Source organism: Callionymus lyra, chromosome 4, assembly GCF_982586985.1.
Source record: "Callionymus lyra chromosome 4, fCalLyr1.hap1.1, whole genome shotgun sequence".
In the NCBI taxonomy this organism is placed as follows: domain Eukaryota; kingdom Metazoa; phylum Chordata; class Actinopteri; order Syngnathiformes; family Callionymidae; genus Callionymus; species Callionymus lyra.
Window position 1 is genome coordinate 19,102,507 of NC_141821.1, and position 18,153 is coordinate 19,120,659.

At 38.6% G+C, this 18,153-nt stretch overlaps 1 long non-coding RNA gene across 1 annotated transcript in view; it reads left to right on the plus strand.

Moving 5' to 3' along the window:
- Positions 1-17,580, plus strand: part of LOC148081989 (uncharacterized) — a 36,017-nt gene extending 18,437 nt beyond the window's left edge. The window contains exon 2 of the long non-coding RNA XR_015710902.1: positions 17,417-17,580. This is a non-coding gene — a long non-coding RNA (uncharacterized LOC148081989). The remainder of the gene's footprint in view (positions 1-17,416) is intronic.
- The last annotated feature ends 573 nt before the right edge of the window (positions 17,581-18,153 follow it).

Here is an 18,153-nt window from a genome sequence, read left to right on the forward strand (position 1 = left end):
AATAACTTCTTCTTTAAAAATCTCTTTCTATAAGGCCCGGTATCAAATGCCTCATGGTCCAGTACCGGTCCCTGGCCTGGTGGTTGGGGACCAATGAAAAATAAAGTGGCTGGAGACCATAATTTTTAGGTTTCAACACAGAATGAAAAACACTTTTAAAAAAGTGAATAAAATGTAGTCTTAGGCTCTAAAGGCTCAGATGGTGGTTAAAGTCTTCATGGTGCAAATGTAAAAAACAACAAAGAGTGAACCATCGAAACATGGCGAATATTGAGAGGTTTTTCAGTTTTGTGTCTTGTATTTCGACTGATAATGAAGCGTTACGAAACATGTTTATTTCTGATGTGTCCTTGAGCATAACTATACACACACACACACACACACACACACACACATACACACACCTACACACACACACACACACTCAATAAAGGAAATAATCGACTCCCAAGCAAAGAGTTTCTTCACATACAAGCAATGAGTTGTTAATATGGTAATCTGACTATAATTTGTCTTCTTCTGGTCCTTATTTTCTTTGAGATGAATATTGATCCTGTAATAATAACTCATTTTTTAAAATAGTTAAAATATTCATTTTAAACTAAATTAAATGTTGATTAAATAAGAGTTTATTCTGCATTTTGACCATCTTCACGATAATATCTTGTTAGCCGTTTTAATCTTTAAAACTAAATGCCCGTCTCTTGAGTGCAGAAATTATCCAGAAATAGTGACGATCTCGACTACATTTTCTGAACACACAGAGCGGCGAGGCACATGCCTAAAAAAGAAAAAATCCAAAAAATACACTTGGCTGCTAATCTGCCGCCGCGGCAGGATTTTTCAAATTCAACATTTTCTCTCCTTTTTTTTTTATTCCACTTCTTGTCAGCTCAGCCTTGCAAAACAATGCATTTATAGCGACTGATTCCGCAGTCGGGTCATCCATTTTATCTGAGGGGACATTTTTCAACATTTGAGTTTAGATGTGAGAGCGGCACTGTCCACTACATCAGCGTCACTCTCCATTTTCAAGGTTAGACGCCAAGCAGGGATTCTATGAACATTAGGGCACGGTTACCTGTCACCCTCAGAATAGCAAGCGCACAGCAACACACCACCGATTCGCACATTTTGTTCTTATTAAATAAAAAAACAGGTGTCTTTCCTTTTTCTATCTATCACCGCGGGGAAACGACGCAACACAAATCCAGCGTTAACCATTTGTCAATTATAACATGGATTATTTTAGGCATAAAAAAATGTTTGTCCAACAATATAAACGACAAATATTAAAAAAAAAAAGTCTTGAATAATAAAAATAATGAACATTATGTTATACACACATTACACTGGTGTCTTTTTCATAGACCAGATAATATTCATCACTATCGCCCATGTAACATACAAGATGGAATATACACAATACGTCTTGTTATACTAAACATTACATTTACTTTTCTTATAAAATGTCTTCGATTTGAAGATTGAAATTCCGGTGGTTGTTATTTAAACAAATATTTAGAGAATTAGATTCTATATTTCAGAATATACAAAGATACAGTGTTACAGGAGCTAGCAATGCTAGCAAGAATACCATTGAAAGCTTATAATGCTTTTACTTTTTAATGCAGTTGAAAAACATAAATCCTTAAACAATGATTTTAATCAAATATCTTAGCCTGCTTAATACTTTTTTCAATTGTTTGTTGTCTTGTGTTTTTGTGATGTGAACATCAGGCTTTGTAAAAGCCTGAACTGATACGTTTGTTTTTGAAAATAACACGATAGTGAGAATTAAAATAAAATGCATTTATGTTTTTTCTTTAAAGTGCAGTTAATGAATGGTTGTGTGTGGTGCTAATTTTATGTAAAAAAAACAACTAAAATGTCCATTTTTATTTGCAATATCATGGACATTTTTAACAGTTTCAACAGTTTTGAGCTTTTTAAAGTGTTGACACAGGTCTTTAATTAATTTCCACAATATCTTTCATAAAAAAAACAATCAAACATGCTTTGACTTGGTGTGGAATGGTTGAAGAGCATGAACAATGTCAGCATTGTAAATATAACTGGACAATAAATAGAGAATAACACCAGTTATGTCTCCTGGAAACCAAACACACAAACACCAGCCATAGTCAACAGCATAATTATCAGTTTCCCCTCCGGGTGTTAGGAAACCTGTTCCTAATTGGAACCCAGTTGGGACATTACTTGGATTAAAATACATGAGGCATCTGTAACTGGGAAACACGCAGCAGCAGAAAAAAAAAAAAATCCTCAGCGGTTTAATAGCAACTTTTCCCCACAAATTTGTATTTACACTGAATATGATCTGCATTTTCTCCCCACGCGAGGGTCGAGTCGAGCAACGCGGTTCTCTGAAGGACAATTACGCCACTTTCCCCTCTTTTTTTTTGTATTCTGTTTCTTTATTTTTGTTCCATTTCCCTGACTTAAGCTGTTGTTTAATGGACAGCGGCGTGACAGAAAGGAGTTTGGAATCAGATTGAAGCCAGTTGCCCTTTTTGCCAATTTGCGAGCAGCCTCCGCTGTACTTGTAAGATGGCCAATTAGCTGACCATCTGACAGAGGCTCTCTGACTGTGGCTATTAAAACACACGCTCATAGGTGCACGCACACACACACACACATGCACGTCGAAGGAAGAGCAAGGATGCACACACACACACACACACACACACTACAGTTCTGCCTATAACTGTCTGACGATCGGCCCCGTTTTTGTGAAGCGTGCCTGGACCTCACCTCTCACCTTCTCACAATTAGACGGACTCACACACACACACACGAGCACATGCTCTCACATTCACTTTCCCCGCTAAAAGAGGTGAACCTTGACCCTCCGACCTACCCCCCCCCCCCTTCCTCCTCGACGCCACCCACACCTGTTCTCCATCCTCTGACTCTATCCCTCTATACTTTCCCCCCAAACTTTCCCTCTTTTAACAGTCGGTCAGCGCGAGGTCAGATTTCGGCTTCAGCCCCAAATCTATCTTTTCGTATCTTCATCGGAACGACATGCATCGTTTTCATTTAATGAAATAAACCATTTTGTTACATGTCATTCATTGTGTTGATCCCACAATAAAAACAAACTCACACTAGCAAAAAACGACAACACAACCTTTCCGTCCACCCACAAAACCTCCTGTTTTATCTATCAGTTCGTCTTGTTTCTCACCTCCCTCCCTCCTTTCTCTCCACTCCTTGGTCAAGTTCAAGGGTCGTCTAGAAACACAGAGGTGTTGGAGGTGGGTGGGTTGGAAAAGTGGGGGGTGCGGCGGCAGCTGAGGTCAACAGTTCTCCCGGACTATAAAAGTGCCGACCAAACCCAGAAGGAAATTCATGCATATGAATTTTGAGCGACGTTTTTTTTTTTTTTTCCCCGACAAAAGCATGCGACCTAGAATGAAAGAAAAAAGGGCAAAAATAATAAATGGAATGCAGTGACACCTACACACTCATCGCGCTGCACCTGCCTCCTCAAGGTCTGCGGGCTGCAATCAAAATGGTGGACACAATAAAACCAGGCTTTGATTCCTAATATGGAGGAAACAATCCTACGTTTCATATTTCCTCCTTTTTTTTCCTTTTTTTTTTTGGAGGGACAGAGAGGAGAGATCTTACTTCCTTTTTCCCGGTCCCTGTGTCAAGAACACAAACAGGTTTTACCTCTATCGTGTGTGTGTGTGTGTGTGTGTGTGTGTGTGTGTGTGTGTGTGTGTGTGTGTGTGTGTGTGTGTGTGTGCAGCACTAGATAAAGGACAAAGCTCACCAAAAATGTTTATCATGAGAGTGAGGCCCACAATTGATGTCAAAAAACACTCATGTTAATTTAATCAGTTCAACAAAAATAAAACCGGGGTACGGGGGGGAAAAAAAAAGAAAAGTATTTGCATTGGAAATGCAATCTGCATGTTGATCTGCACTTATTTCTAATTAATTTCCCTCTAATTCTTGGGAGACTATTTCGGCGACGGAATTAACACAAAAGAACGCGGCGCCTTGACTCCCGCACCAGAAGATAATTATAAAGTTAAGAGGGATTGCTAATTTAAAATCTCGATCTGCATGATATCAAATATACATCTTTGATCTCCGTCTGTCCCTGATGATTTAAACGGCTTTAATTATTTTCAGAGAAATTAACTTTTCCTTGCATAATTAAGAGTGATATTTTTTGCGTGTTTGTATTCAGAGTTTGTGCGACGCTTTAGCTTCATTAACTCCAGTGACAAACAAACTTTAATCAGCGAGTGTATTAATATTCAGGAAAACATGGAGAACATGGTAATGTTGCGATAAATGTTGCGCTGCCAAAATAACACTTGAAACAATAGAGAGGCAAATACAAATGTTATATTTCATTCATTTGATTCACTTCCAAATCCTTCGTCAGGTGAGAATAAAACTATTGAACAATCATTGATAATGATTTTCTGCTGGTTTATCTTTCTTCATGCCTGCAACTGTTTTTTCGAAGTTTTACAAATAATTTGGTTTTTGGACTTAATCATCTTGTACCCTCAAAAAATGGAAAAAAAAACATAAATTATCATTTGATGTTCAAATATTTACCTAATGTATTCCCTATTTTAGTCCCATCTGTTTTTGGGGTTTGGTTTAGAACCATATGTGGACCTAAAAAAAGTATTTTTGAGGTCAATACAAATTATAAAAAGATCATTAAGAAATATTTGCCAACTGCTTAATGTTTAGTTATCTTCATGTCAGCACCTTTTATTTAAGTTTTACAAATGATTTTGTTTTTGGACTTCATTTTCTCATTTTCTCCTATTTTTGTCCCATTTATTATTATCCTATCTTTTTTTGGGTTAAGATAATGGTTATGGTTATGGTTGGAGTTAGGGTTATAGGTAGGTTTTAAGTTTGGGCTAGGGTTAGGTTTAGGGGAAGGGGTAGGGGTAGTGGTAGGGGTAAGGGTAGGGGTAGGTGTAGGGTTAGGGTTATGGCTCATGTTTGGACCGCTTTCTGCATAAACAAATCCTTTGTGCAATCAATAAAAAAACTACATGATGTCGGAACCACCGTTTTTGTGACTTGAATTTTTTTTTATTTTGTTCCCAAAAAAAAGAGATTATCTTTTAAATTAAAATAGGTAACTAATTTACTTCCTATTTCTGTCCCATATTTCTTTTGGCTCAACTGCCTCTCAACAAGTTATGGATGGAGAAGATGGAAATTCGATAGTTGCATGAAGCAGTGAGTAGGTGTCTGATGGTTATATGGGAAAATTAAGATTTAATTTGGTGTTTTTAGATTTAAAGATAAGACAGCAAAAAAAAAAGCACTTTCTAGATGCATCTCTTTCATTTGTAACTCAGAATCAGAGATGATTCCAGTGATCGATAGCGAGAATCAACAGCAGGTTGAACACAGTCCACTGATGTAAGAACAACATATTCAGGGTTGATCTCCCAGGTTTGAGGCAAACATGCAGAAGATATATTGTTTGTGATGCAAACACATTAAGCTACACGTCGATGACTAATACATGGCCTCTATGCAATAGGTGCAAATGGTGCGACGGTGTTACCATTCGACACACACACGCACACACGCACACGACGTCCAATTCCTTCCAACCTTCTCTATATGGTGAACTATAATCCTTATATGTTGTGAAAATTGCATAACGCGCACATATGACCCACATGTGTTCTTGGCGATCAGGGGACACCTTCCTCATATCTCATTATATTCCCCTATAGCATATCAGCATCTCCCTAGGTGAGTGTGTGTACACACACACACACAGAAAGATGATTCATATTATCTTTATCACCCGGCTACAGGAGTAGACTCTTCTCCCCTCTTTCTCCTCCCCATTATGTAAAACTATGGATTACGTTTGGTATGCTTCCCGATCCTCCATTCAGAGTTACACTATTCAATGTGTGTTAGTGAGTTTATAGCGTGCGTATGGGAGGATTGTGGGGGTGTGGGGGGGTCAGGGTGTATATACATCCGTGCATGCATCCATGCAGAGACCCCACCCTCCCCTCCCCTCCCGTCTCCATCTATCATGCTTCCATAGGTCTATCAGCTTCGGGAATGAGGTGTGGAGAGAGAGTAAGGGGCGAAGGGTACATGGACGGGGGGGTTGAGAAATAAATTTAGCCCCCCCCCTCTATTTTAAAAATGCACATACATTTCCATACATTGGGAAGGCAGTGAGGTGCACACACCCTTCCTGCTGGATCCCCAATATGCAGACACGCTCGCACAACAACACACACCCCAAAAAAAAAAAAAAAAAAACCCCACCAAATACAACAAAGATAAATGTGTGTGTCCAGTTCAGCGGGTGCGGGTGAAAATCTACCCCCCTGCCATATTTATCTTCATAAGAGCAGAAGGTGCATGTGTGTGTTTGTCTGTATACACTCGCCGTGTGTGTCTGAGGAAGGTGTGTGTGTGTGTGTGACCGTAAAAATAACGTACCACGAAAGGAAAAAAAATGTGTCGACATATATTCATCAAGATTTTAAAAAACAAACAAATATTTGTCGGAGTTTTTTAATTTTTCTCTTCCGCTGCTTCGCAAACTACCATCAGGCCACTGATTTGATTCTTGAAAAATAAAATCGCCTTTGACGCAACAATTTTGAAACTCTTGTAATCTCTCCGGCGTCTGCCGGCGAGCAGGTGTTCACGCTGCCGAAAAAACAAGCTCAACCTTTTCCCTAAAAAGCAGACAATCTCTCACACTTTGTGGGAAATGACGGCCTGTCACGAGAGAGGAGAAAGAAACGCGGGTGTGGTATTATTAAGCAAGACTAGTTTGTTCGGCAGAAGTGTTTTCGGCTTTTAAAAAAGTTCCATTTTGCACTCCCCAGACACCACGCATGGGGGGTACCCCAGGGAGGCTTATGTGTGTGTGTGTTTATCAGTAATGTGTGTGTGTGTACACTAAAATATTCTGACTGAACTGTCGAGCGGCTCACAGAGCAGGAAGATGTGTCCTGTCTCCTGCATTCAAATGTGAGTGGGTTTTTGGAAGCAAAAGTAAACAGATATGCTTGCTTGAACACACACATGAGTGCGCGTCTGTGTTAAACCTGCTGTCTCCACACGTGTGTATGCATGTATGCACATGTGCACACAAACACTTTTATTATGAGCAAGGAACATGTGAACTAAAGTCCTTCACCTGTCAGTCCAGACACTCGACTACATATGAAAACCCACATTTTTATCATTCAAAGAATAATAAACTAGATTTGTACATTTATTGAATCAGCCTTTTATCTTCAGCTGCGATGAGCACGTGCTTTTTCAAAATTTAAATGGACTTACCTTTGACGTTTTTTCAAGGCCTGCAGTCACATAGGGGCAGTTGTCAAATCAAGCTGGTTTCAACAGAGTCGAGCCAAAATATAACCAAGTCTTGCCCATTTCGGGATTCACAGCTTCATTATACCTGCAGGATTGTAGTGCTAGTTAGTGTGGTGTTAAAACAGCAGACAAAACATGAAAAAGAAAATCTAATTTTAACTAGGCTAACATAGCACTAACATAGCTAAAGAGCTATATCTTGTATTAACTATTATTTAGGCACAAATTTACAAACAATGTATAATTTGTAGCTGTTTTTTCACAACCAAAATTCTGAACTATTTAAAAAGCACAGAGAAAGTGCACACCTCTTCCGAGGACTACATTTCTAATCCAAATAAAACAATATTACATAAATAAATACATTTAAATAAAAACTTCCATGACAAATATTTGTGTTTTAAACCAATGTTGACCTGAACATAAGACCACATTTTGTTACATCAATAATGTAAACCAGGTTTACCCAACTTTTTTTTTTTTTTTTTGCACTGCGGAACAGAATTTAGATTTAAAAAAAAATAAAAAAAAAATAGCATGACCACCAAAAAAAACTTTAAAGTGTAATTTCACCCAAGAATCAATCTTCACTAATTTTCTACTCACCCTCATGTCGGCTAAGAGTTGGAATTATTTTCAGAGTAATCTGTTTCTTTTTAGAGTTTATATGTGAACATTTATGTTATTTTTAATGTAGTGACTGGAGCTCATTTGTCTTCGTCTTCACAGACAGGAAACACTCCAAGTAAATATCGAAAGCGTTCCTAGAGTAGACTAGATGCACTCGTGATATTTACCAGAAGAGTTTCCTGTCTCTGTAGCATGTTAGCCTTTAATCTTCTGCTACAAACAAGCTTGAGATATAACTAGACTAGTTTAAGTTTGTCCGGAATAATTCCTCTTGTCAAGGTCTCACAACAATAGAGACGATACAGACGAGCTATTTGTATGTATTAGAGTGTGTTTTTGGAAGGACAAACCTGACAATACTTGTGACTATCATGTAGACATACATTTCTGACCTTAGCACCAAAAAAAAGACGGTTTACTAAAAAAGAATCCCAACCCTTAGTCGACATGAGGGTAAGTAGAAAATTAGTGAATTTTGGGTGAAATACCACTTTATATTTCCTGTGTAGAGTTTGTGTTTGACCGACTTCTGTTGTATTTCTTTGTATACTTGACAATAACATAACTTGAGTAAGCAAGAGTCCCAGGCAAATCTACTGAGCAGTCCGGTAACAAATAGACAGGTACTGGGTTCCGGCCCAGTGGTTGGGTACCACGGATCTAAGAATAAAACAACATTTTGCCCCCCAGCCCCCCAAAGATGAATTAATTTCATTGCTTTTATGGCACAGTTTTATGTGGCGACACATCTGTGCTGGTCTACCGTCTCAATGTATTCCTTAAAGTGCTTAATGTGCCTCCCTAACACACCTGCACTATATGGTGGTAACATAAGACAGACGAAGACAATGAACGGTCCAGTTGCCCAGGGGCTTTGCTGACAGCGTGTTATGAGGGAGGAGGTGGGAGGGACACAGAGAGAGAGAGGGCGAGCAAAGAGTAGCATGGGGCCCTTTAAACAAAATATGACCCTTAAAAACCCTTCCCGTTTGTGTGATCTGATTCCTCCCCGCTACCATATTTCCTCTTCCCTCCGTCCAACCCCCCTCCCGGTCCTCCTCACTCACTCACGATCTATTCACACACACAGATGTGTTGTCTGTCACGGCCGCGATGATAAATTAGCGCGGGTGCTGCCGGTGAAATCAGAGCTGGTGTCTGAGTGCGGAGGGCGATCTGCCGGACAATGCCGGGGATGAGCCGCTGATGGTTCAGCTGTGGCTCCATCTGAAAGCAAAGCTCTCGATAAGACCTCGTCCGAGTCGTGTTCGTGTTCCGGCGCGGCAACAGTAGATCAAGTAGTTGGGACAAGGATTCGCGCTGAAAAGCAGCTTCATTATGTTAAAAAGAAAACAACTTTATAATTTTGAGACGCCGGCAGTAAATATTCAACTGCTTTTATAACATATCATATCATCATATCATAGGAATGTGTCGAACCTTAGCTTACCAGGTTATTTTATGTTGTCATTAAAATATAAACTTCATTTCAAAAGTTAAACAATAACTTAATTGTTGATATATTGACTCACAATTAACAAGCTAGTACAGGCCATTTTCTACTAGATTTGAGGTGTTAAACGTAAAAACTTAAAATTAAAGTTTAGCACCTTGTGTGACTAAGTGTGGTGAATGGTATTAGGTTGTCTAGTTAGCTTCTAGTGAATAGCTAACCAGCAACTAACCACCCAAACAGTTATTTCTGCTTAAAGATATTAGTTCCCACCAAAATTCGAACTTCACTCATTTTCACTCAGTGTTGGGATTATTTTCAGAGTAATCTGTTCCTTTTTAGAGTTATAGACAAAAATGTTTGTTCATTTTAATGTAGGGACTAGAGCTCAGTTGTCTTCGACCAAAAAGACTCTTAAAAAATCTTTCCTTATGCTCTCCATATAATTTCCATCTTGTATTGAAGCCTCGAAAAAATAATTGTTCTGATTTTAAAAAATTAAACTCTATATTTTAGGCTCATTTGTGGCAGAGGATTAAAAGATAACAAGGGATATAAATAGGAAGTACTGGGTAGATATCGCTCCAGATGCTACATTAAAATGAACAAACATTTTTATTACTCTAACTCGACTTGCGACAAAAGGAACAGATTACTCTGAAAAATAATCCCAACCCTTACTCCACATGGGGGTGAGTAGAAAACAAGTGAAAGTTGAATTTTGGGTGAACTATCTCTTTAAAAAGAATATCTAAAAACAATCAACTTTATTCATTCTTTGTCCATCTTCGACATCAACTCCAGATCGCGTTAACTCAGCCCAGTGTTTGTGCAACATTAAATACACACATGCTCGACACTACTTCATACATGTTTCTCCACCTTTGAAAAAAAAAAAAAAGGGGGGCATGAGTGAGAGGGTGATGGGGGGGGGAAAAAAGCAGCATGAATTCATAGCTTTCGTGTGATTCTTTTACCTGCAGGCTTTGGTATTTCTGTGCCTGTTTGTGTCTGTGTGTGTTTGTGTGTGTCTCAGCAGACATGTGTTTCTCATGAAGGCCCATGCCGGGCAAATTAATTCTCAGAAGTTGTATGGCGGGGGCTCTCCTTCCCTTTGAAATGGGGCATACTGCTCCCAGTAATCAATAAGTCAGGCCATCTCGGCCGCATGTTGCAACCCCCCCGGTACTCAGATGAAGAAGTCCAATTTACTCATCATAAATTCTGATTCCCATAATAAATACGAGTGTGCGTCCCACGGTATTAGAATATCTGTAATCTCAGGGGCGTTTGAAATGCCGGCCAGTCCTCGCCTCGGCCTGGAGTTGCTTTGTTGGATAGAATGTTGTTGTTTTTTTTGTGTGCGGAATAATAATGACGAGTGGTCAAGAATGTTTATTTCTGATCTTCAAATATGAACTCAAATGGTACTTTTAGTCACACGATTTCAACGTCTGATCCAATACACGTTGCCATTATCGAAGCGAGTGCGTCATATTTCCGTCCACCTATTTTCCTTTGGTCGTCTTCTGCTCTTTGCATTTCCTAATAAACCCCGACAGGCACCTCAAGACAAGAGGTGACGTGTGTAGACGGAGGCATGTGACGTCGGAGTAGCGCTAATCCGACGGACAAGTGCTGTCTTCTCCTGTTTAAAATCTCTCCGCTCACGAGGTCTGAGCACATGACAGTGACCCGGGGATGCGAAAGTGTGGCAAAAATGTGACACACCTACAAAGAGGGCGGGCGAAGGACGTGCAGGGAAAATAGATTGGGAAAAGGTCCGTGTGCAGATTTGATTCGATTTGATTGTTTTGTTTTAAAAATGCTACAGATTGTGTCAAATTATTTAGTTTATAAAGCTTGACTTGAGCTACTTGTAGCTCCAATTAAAATCATGCTTTTTTCAACTAACACAAAAACGTTATTATAAAAAAGTGTGATTAATGGATAGAATAATTTATCATTCAAGCTACAAGTACAACAGTTAAAAACATGGTTGCTAACAAACTTCCTATGGTTAGCAAATGGTACGAATACCCTAGTATAATAAGCTGTGTGTCGGTGGATCACTGTTCTGTCTTAGTGTGTGTTGGTTGTTGTTTTGTTCTTTCGCCTCTTTTCAAACTGGCCAAGGTAGCAATAAATCACATAATCTTTGATTTAAATACACGTGTCTCCAACCTGTGTTGGTTGAAGACACTTTCTTTATATCACCTGCAATCAGGGGTTAAGCCTTCTTCTCAAAGTTCTCCAGCAGCGGATAACTTAGTCTGGTTCTGCTCGAGGTTTCTTACTGTTAAGAGGAATATTTACTGCCTTGTCTGGAGATCACTTTGACATGATTTGACACTTTAAAATAGAATTGAACTGAATTAAATAACTGATCACGGTTCTAGACAGTTTGATTATGAATGAATATTTTTTGTTAAAGACTATCAATATTAGAAGATGCAAACTAATAGCCTTAAAAAATAGAATTTAAGATCCTGAAAAGTCAATGAATTCAATGAAAATGGTATGAAATTGAATTACAAATATTTTGTAGTAAACCACATATAATGTGACAACCCAGATTGTTTTTAAGTTATTACTTCTCTGAAATCTCGTCGAAAAAGAGGTTACGAGAGCAGAGTCAACTATAGCGTAATAATGGCTTCACTCATCCTCCAGCCAGCTTTAATCATGCCCTCCTTTGTTTATACAACAAATCCCTTGGAGGTGGAGCCTTCCGGGATTGCGGTGACGAACTTTAATGCTTGACCAACCACAGCAGAGTGGGTGTGGTTATTGTAAACAAGATTTAATCTCTGGAAAGTGTTTGCAGCGGGCGTGGCTTAAGCACATTTTCTACAAACAGTCACATTCTGATGATACAATAATTCTATTTGAGACACACTTATATCAACACTTTAGTTGCTCTTTAATCAAACATTCTTTAACTCCTCGTCCGTAACAAATCATATGTACTAATCACTTCTTTGTACTTTATATTGATTGTTATATTTTTCATGTCAAAACTTCTTGGTGTAAAACACTATATTGTTAATATCCTTGTTATAATCAGCAAAACCCTTTTATCTTTATTGATGATTTCACAAAAACATTACAAATATGAACATTTGTTACGCAACGGTTCAACCACAAAGCAGAAGGGAAAGTGAGTAAATTCAAGCTGGCCCGGATAGTCGTCTTCGAGGCAAGTCGATACCAGCGTCTTCATTTGTAAGGTGGTGTTAAGAGCACTAATTCCTCACCTGTTAGTTACATCTGAGAAGAGAAAAGCTTCGCCGCGTCCTAATCCATAAGTCTGCTGCTAAGTGGTTCATCAGCCAGCGCCTGGGATCGAATGTCACCAATTAAGACGCCTAAATGCCTGTCTAATTGTGCTCAAAGTGCAGCGCTCTGTCTCTCACATGACCACACATGATTATAAACGGGACACACACTCACACTCCAGCACACACACACACACACACCTGGCTAATTGTAAACAGTTTAACAACAAGGCTTGACAACATGGAAGCGGTTGTACTTGTGAAGGGAGAACATAGGCTTTGATTGGCAAAACAATTTAGCAGCACGGTCGCATCATTAACGCTTACATTCCAGAACGTGTTATCTTGATTGCTCAGAAGACGGGTAGATATTCGCCGATAGAATTAGATCTGTAGAGGTTCTAATGAGGGACACGCATTCATTAGGAAGGAAGGAAAAGAAACTTGGTGATTATAAATACATAGTTCGATTTGAATTAGTTTCTATGCATTGATATAACAAAATAAAACTACTTTAAACCAGATGAAGTCGGAAGTTTTAATACAACATATTCAGTGCTGCAGAGTGAGATTCTAATTGCACTGAAATGTCAACGCTGAGTTGCGTGACGAGCAGCGGGAGTGACGAATGAGAACAGATAAGTATCAGATCCTGGCCTCGTCTCCCAGCCAGGTCTGGAGAGCAGAGAGAATTGTGTTTGAAAGGGGGGATGATACCCATCGGAATGTTAATGGCGGTGAATATTTCAGCGGTGGGATCATCACATGCTGGAGGAGGACAGTTGTGTTTAGCCCATGAATTTAGTGGCTGATGTTCCTCGGTGTTATTGTAGAGTCGAAGATGAGTCCGAACTACATGCTAACAAGAGCCTTTTTTTATCTGCCAGGAAGGTTCGGATCTTTCCTGTATTCACTCTCTTCCTCTTCTTTGTCCCTTTTAAAAAATATATTTGTCTCTTTTTATTATGAAAAAAAAAACATACTCTGGTTAATGAAATAGTTCATGTCTATGTAGGCAGGGTTAGCGACATTTAGCCCTTAAAAAAACAATATTCAGTGTTTATTTTATTACATTTTGTTATTTTTTTGTTTTATTTTTTATTTCTTGTGACTTTTAACCCTTGACTCATACAAAAAGCAGTAGTTTTCTGTACAGAGTTATGAGTAGAATTATTTTAAAATATAGTATTTTACAACTATATTGACACAACATAGTTCACAGAAGAGAATGTTAGTTAAGGTCCATCTGATTTCACAACAAGTTGGGCCAATTTCTTTGTCCATTGAGTCAAAACACTTTTCATCGCAAATCAATGCAGCTGAATTTGCCCTAAGAAGATCCCAAAAATAAGCTTATTAAATATTGTGAAGAAGTGAAGCTAAACCGCCATCACTGAAGAATTAAAGTTATCTAAAATCTGAAAATGTTGTTTTATTTAGAAAATTACTTGATATTTTTATCAATTATTTTCTGCCTGAACGATCCTACTTATTGGGCAATGTGATGCCAAGTATAAACCAATCCTATTTTACACAGTGGAAAATTGTGTGTCAAAAAACTAACGTTGAAAAAATATATATTTTTTAAAGAAAAAATGCCAAAGCTTCAAAATAGATGAGACGTTAGCATTTTAAGTCAGACTGCTTTGGTCGAGATTGATCTTAATACAGGTCGTGGGTGTATTTATTAAATTATGAAATATCAGCTGGTATTACACAAATATATAGTTATCGCTTGATTGTTTTTTTTGGTGGGGAAGGTCGGGAAAACTTGACAAAAATGGCTTCACAATTTGAGCCAAACAAAGATGGGTTTGTGTGAAACGGGAAGAGAAAGGGAAGCATAAGAGACGAGCGCTCGAGTTCTGTGAGAGCAGAGGATGAAAGGGGTTGAGAAATTAAGAGAATTATTGGCTGCTCCCACATGTGTGCGAGGAGGATGACCCGGGGAAGTCAAAGTTGTTCCCCATCAATCATTGCCATATGCTTCTTGAGAAATGGATCCTGCAGGACACTTCGCATTGCTCTTTCTGATTAGTTCATTTGAGAGATGAAGATGAAGGGAAAAATGGAACTGGCTGGAAATGTAACCCGAGAACAGAGAAGGTTCAATGTCAAAATTAAGGCCTGGTATTTAAGACTTCAGGGATTTTTCGGTCTCTTCCTCCCTCACCTTTTTTTTTTTCTTCATCTGCTTCTCTTTCTCTTTCAGGGGTTGGTGTCAGGGAGCGACGGAGTGAAGGCAATGTGTTCTTAACTCTGATCAAAGGAGGGAGAGAGGAAAGCTTTTCTAATGACTGGCATTCGCTCCCCTTGCTTAATCCATCGCTCCTCTTTCCCCTCTCCTGCCTTCCCCCTTCTCCCTCGTTCGCTCACCTTTCTCTCGCAGGGCATCGGTAATTATCGGCGAGGTCTTAGTGACTGCAAATGAAATTACCATTTAAGAGAGAGGGAGAAAGAGACATCCCCTTTGCCATCGGAGAGGGCTTAAGTGAGCCAGCTAGGGTTTCAGCTATTGATTTTTAAACTGCTACATCACAGGGTGTAATGCTTTCATTATTTAAAATAAACTGTCTGGTTACGAAGTACTAATGAGCCAAAGAGTGAGAGCAAACCAAGTAGTGGAATGATTGGGATGGAATTGAACGGTGTCGATGTGTCCACCCGGGGCTTTAAGGCCACAAAGACACAAGCTGATGACACAATATTATGCACAACAACAACACCAACTTCAAAACCTCAGATGTTATACATACAGTAGAGTCAAGAAACTTTCATGTCGGTTTGTCGATCAAAAACTGACGGATCAAAGAAAGACGAAGTGCATCAGAAAACCTCCCACAAGGTAGATTTACATTTTTGGGGCAGAACCACTGATTGCTGGTGATTCATTAGTTGTGTTGGGAGCTAAGTCGTTTGGTTTATATGAATGAAAACCTGCTGGTTGAAGTTTCAGTTCTCGAAAAAAAAATACTCATCTTTCGACTCAGCAGAGGAACCACTACAGAATCTAGAGAGTCCAGTACTTGGATCCTCAATTACCAGTTGATGTTAGTAAGGAAAGATCACATATTAAAAAACATCCATCCTCACTACAACATTTGTCACTGTGGCAAACATTACTATCATCCGACCTACCTAGGCTACTTTGATTGGACACAAAACATAAACGCCTTTTATATCTCATTACCTTCATACTTGATATTCCGGACACTGGTTCGATTATTTTGTGTGTGCAATTATTTTAGTTATTATTAGTAAATCTGGGTGAAAGTGGTGAGTGAGCTAGTTCACACAATATTCAATAACAGTATCGTCTTTTGTGCAACTGAGCCACAGGTTTAAGGTATACATTATATTTGCTTGATGTTGATGTGGCCTCGGGTATAAATATTTATGTATAGTAGCTCCTACACTATTGACAAAAATACTTTGAAGTCAATCTATATCCAAGATCAAAGCCTTTTATTGAATTGCACATATTGAAGTCTTGTTCTATCCTCGTCACAGTATTTTTCTTTTCACAATCATTGATTGTTCATTTTCTAATATAATACTTATTTATTAGATTTTATTTATTGAGATTAAAATCTCTTTTAGAAGACAGACCTGGCCGGAATGGACAGCAAAACACAGTTAGACATGAAAAACAATTACAAGTTCAATATTAAGTGCAGTAGTACAACATAGGAATATTACTGACTAAAAACATTTACAATTTCCGATGGAGTCCGACGTCAGACTGGTGACAACAGCCTTACATTCGTTAGGAGTCACTAGATCCTGAGTATGAGTGGCTTCTGCAGCTTATTCCATGAAGACGGCGCAAAACATGCTTGTTTAAAACAAAGGAAAATAGTGCAGAGACCGCCATCTAGTGGACTCTGGAATAATGACACTGCTTCATGAAGCTTCATCAGTACATCACCATCATCCATTGCTAGTTCAACTCTAAAAATGAATTGTTAAAGTTTCCTTATTTTTGGATCTTTCCCATGATTAAAATGGTCTTCTTTTAAAGATTTCCCCTCAATATAATGTAAATACGATTTTAAATCAAAATATAAAATAGTACACAAATAACATTGGCTTTCATCCAATTTCACCACATGTACAGTAGATGCATTTTTTGTTCGTTCTTTTGGCTTCATATAATCACTCTAACATGCAACTGGATTATCATTTACTTCATAAAGAATCCCTTTTACAAGAAGTTAAGAAGTAGAAGACTCCGAGAAATACGTAGTTTTCTTTTTTTAATTTCCATATAAACTATCATTGAGGAACCATTAAACAGTTCCAGTTCATTTCAGCGCGGGAATTAACTGACTCCGTGACATTTCAGTCCATAAATAAAGCTGTAATGTTGATGCTCCAGATTTTACTTCACTTAGCTTTAACTTCCTCTCTCCGATATGTGGCTTCATTTGAAAAATATGACCGTGTCTGCAGATGGAAGCAGGATAATGAATTTTAAATGTGCAACATGTCAGACGATATTTTGATCTGAGAGTAATTGAAATTAATGGCAGTTTCTCTGTGATAAATTACAGAAATATAATAAAGCCCAGGAACAGCGAAGGAGAGGAAAATGGATTTTCGGATGACACTGCATAAACCCAAATCTCTGTGTCTTTTTTGTCTCCCTCTCTTTCTCCCGCCACAGACCGCAGGCCGTTGGAGGCAGCTTAGAAATCTCTTACATCTGGAAGAGCCATAATTCACGGGATTTGGCCTGACAGCCATGACAGGCATTGGGGCAGCCAGCAACAACTGTCTCCTGTGTTAGCACTGGAGAGGAAGAAGGCGTGCGAAGACACAAACTAACAATGCGCACAATATGTGTGAGTACATGCAACTTTTTTAAGTATGCAGGAAACTCATGAATATTAGACCGGCTGCTTTGCAGAACTTTTGGTTTGTTTGTGTAACCAGGCCTGGACACGATAATGCATGATGACGCTCTCAGGTAGGAGAGAAGTGACACTTTTCCAGACAAAGTTCTAACTTTTTTTAATCCATTCATGTGCTCTAGAAGAGTGACTAATATGATTATGACCACCTTACTCTTCTTTAGGACAACCGAGAAGTCTCAATCCAGTGACCAGATGTTCCTTGGTTTGATGGTTACTCTTTTTTAACACATTTATAAATGTAAAGACAGCGTAAAACATAAACATAAGTAGCACTGTGTTTTCTTAAATGCTTTTATTGTTTGTATTTTTAAATATATTTAACAGATGCACAATGTAAATAAAATAGTTAACAGATAACTAGACAAGAAAATAAGGATATTATTCCAACTTTATTCATAGTTTTGTCATCATATATTGAACAGACAGAAGTAGAAAAGTGAATATACAGAAAGAAAGACAACAACAAACAACCTCATAGTTTTATGAG